We start from the raw sequence: 3140 nt of genomic DNA on the forward strand, positions 1-3140 counted from the left end.
AAAAAAAAAAAAAAAAAGTTAAAACATATTAGGCTAGGCATGGCAGCACACACCTTTAATCCCAGGATTTGGAGGCAGAGGCATCAGGATCATTTAGGCCAATCTGGTCTTCATAGTGAATTAATTTCACAACAGCCAGAACTACATAGAAGTGACTAGGTGTGGTGATATTTCATTTATATTTTAATAACTAAAGCTTGCCTGAAGATCGGAGAGTAAAACAGCCCCACTGATCAGCCTTACAGACCAGGCCATGGTAACTAACACACACCTTTAATCCCAGTAGCCACACTAGTTTGTCATAGAAACTGGGAGGTGCCTTTGATCCCAGTGGTGCATGCGTTTAATCCCAGCCCTAGAGAGGACTATAAAACAGGAGGAGACAGTCTCATTCTGAGATTCCTCGAGGCAGGATCGCTTTTTCAGACTGGGGTTGAGGTAAGAGCCAGTGGCTGACTGTTTTGCTTTTATGACCTTTATGTTGAACCCCAAATTCTGTTTCTGGGTTTTTATTAACCGTGCTACAACTGGATCTTGAAAACAAAAGACAGCCCTCCCACCCCCCAAGCCCTGTAAATCAAAAACAAAAATCACTTTTAGCCAAGCAGAGGCAGGCAGATCTCAGCGTTCCAGGCCAGTTTGGTCTTCAGAGCAAATTTCAGGATAGCCAGGACTATCCAGAGAAACCCTGTGTCGACAAACCATAAAAACAAAAAATAAAATTAAATTAAAAAACCCCACAACATCAAACATATTGTTATAATTAATATTAAAATAATTTCAATATTGATAACTATCTTGTCTCCCATCCAAGTACTAACCAGGCTCGACAATGCTTAGCTTCTGAGATCAGACGAGATGGGGTACCTTCAGAGTGGTATGGCCTTAGACTTGATAACTATCTTGTATTCAGTATAATCCTCAGGAAATCTTTTTGGCTGTCTTCAAAATGTGTCCAGAATCTAGCAACTTGTTAACTCCTATCTCCTACTGGGCACATTCTTGTGTTACTGCAGTAGTTTCTTGCTTACATCCTATTTCCTTTCTGGTTTAACAGGGTGACAATGATTATGTTAAACCAGAAACCTTTTAAAATATGTTCTATTCCATTTAAAGTAGCAGCCCAGACATTTACATTGTAGTACTTACTACAAAGCCCTATCTACTTTCTACTTTGATCACTCCCTCTTCCAGGCTAATGGTCCTTTTTTTTTTTTATTTTTTTTATTTAATACCTGGCTCCATGTTTATTCTCCTGGGGATATAAAGTTGATTTATGTTGGTCTTTCTCTAGGGCTTTATAGTTTTTTGTTTTGTTTTGTTTTTTTGCTTGAAAGACTCTTCCCTGGGATATGAATAGGGCTTCATACCTCAGTCTATGTCAGATCTTTGTTCAAATCTTGACTTAGTGAGGCCTGACCGGATCACTGGAACTGAAAGTAGACCTCTCCCTAGCTTTTTTCCTTGGATTATTTTTCTATAAAACCTTCCAACTTCCAATGTCCCTAAAACTTAGAAGTATATTTTCAAGCTTGAATTTACTTTAAAAATGGAATCTGGTACACTTTGTTATGGTTGCTTCATTTCATATAACAAGTATAAAACTGTACATAATTTGAATTGTCAAAAGCATCAGGAATGTCTAATTTTTGACTTCCCAACAAGGGATCCATTATCTAAAAGGAAAAGGCACTGTTCATGTTGACTAATATTTTTTCACCTTGAAGTCCAGACCATGTTAAATTTTGAACATCTTTAAATAAAAGGGAGGTATTTCATAGAAAAATTAGAAATGTATGCAATATTTATATTGAAACTAAAATGTATCTGGTTAATTAACTTTTAATAGTAAAAACCCTAAAATATAGCTTAATCCTTAAGAATATAGCTTTATTTTAAAAATGATGTGTATATCTAATAATTGTGGGAGAGAAGTGTCTGTAAAAGTGAATCTGTGGCCCAAGGTCATACCATTGTGAAAGTGGGCGCTAGACTGTTGCTGATATGTAGTAGCTGTTAAATAAATTTGTCAATGGGTCCTCAGGCGTTGTTTACTCCTCATTAATTAATTTATTTATTCAACAGGTACTATACCAACTGCCTTCCTAAGAAAGTGCTGAGCTAGAGTATTATTATAATACAAGAGCTTCTGTAAGTAGGACAGTAGCCTTCTGTTTTAACAGATACACCTTCCCTCTCCTTTCCATGCAAAGCATTTGTAATACAGATTATAAAAAACTCAATGGGGAAGGGGAACAAATGAGAGCATAGTATATAATAAAATGTATGAAGATATATAATTGAAACCCATTACTTAATGTGGTAATTTTAAAGGTAGTAATTACAAAAGAAAAGCAGCACATAGAAATTGAATGCACAGTGTCTTTTAAACTTTTAGTTTCCTTTCTGATATATGCCGATGAGTAGCTTTTCTAGCATCTTTTTGCTACTATAGGAATCATTCTGACAACTCTGACTTGTGAATAAGAACACTTTTCTGAAACCAAAGGTTAAATTTTAAATTTTTTTAAAAAATTATTTTGTTGGGGCTGGAGAGATGGCTCAGAGGTTAAGAGCATTGCCTGCTCTTCCAAAGGTCCTGAGTTCAATTCCCAGCAACCACATGGTGGCTCACAACCATCTGTAATGAGGTCTGGTGCCCTCTTCTGGCCTGCAGACATACACACAGACAGAATATTGTATACATAATCGATCAATCAATCAATCAATAAATATTTTAAAAAATTATTTTTTTTTGAGACAGGATTTCTCTATGTAATAGCCATATCTATCATTGAACTAGCTCTGTAGACCAGGTTGGCCTCAAACTCCAAGATCTGCGTGGCACTGCCTCCTGAGTGCTGGGATTAAGGCATGAACCTGGCAAAGTATTTTTAAAAGTATTTTTTCTTTTTTTTTAATTTTTTTTTTTTTACATACCAATCCCAGTTCCCTTTAAAAAATATTTTTGAAGTTGCTATTATTTTGGGGTATGTGTTCAGTGGTACATGTGTGGAAGCCAGAGGACAACCTTGTGTGTCTGAGGTATGAAATTTAGACTGTCAGTTCTGGCAGCAAGTACCTTTACCTACTTGATCCATCTTACCAGCCCTTAGAGACAATTAAAAAGTTAGACGAAC

Source organism: Microtus ochrogaster, chromosome 1 (assembly GCF_000317375.1).
Source record: "Microtus ochrogaster isolate Prairie Vole_2 chromosome 1, MicOch1.0, whole genome shotgun sequence".
NCBI lineage: Eukaryota > Metazoa > Chordata > Mammalia > Rodentia > Cricetidae > Microtus > Microtus ochrogaster.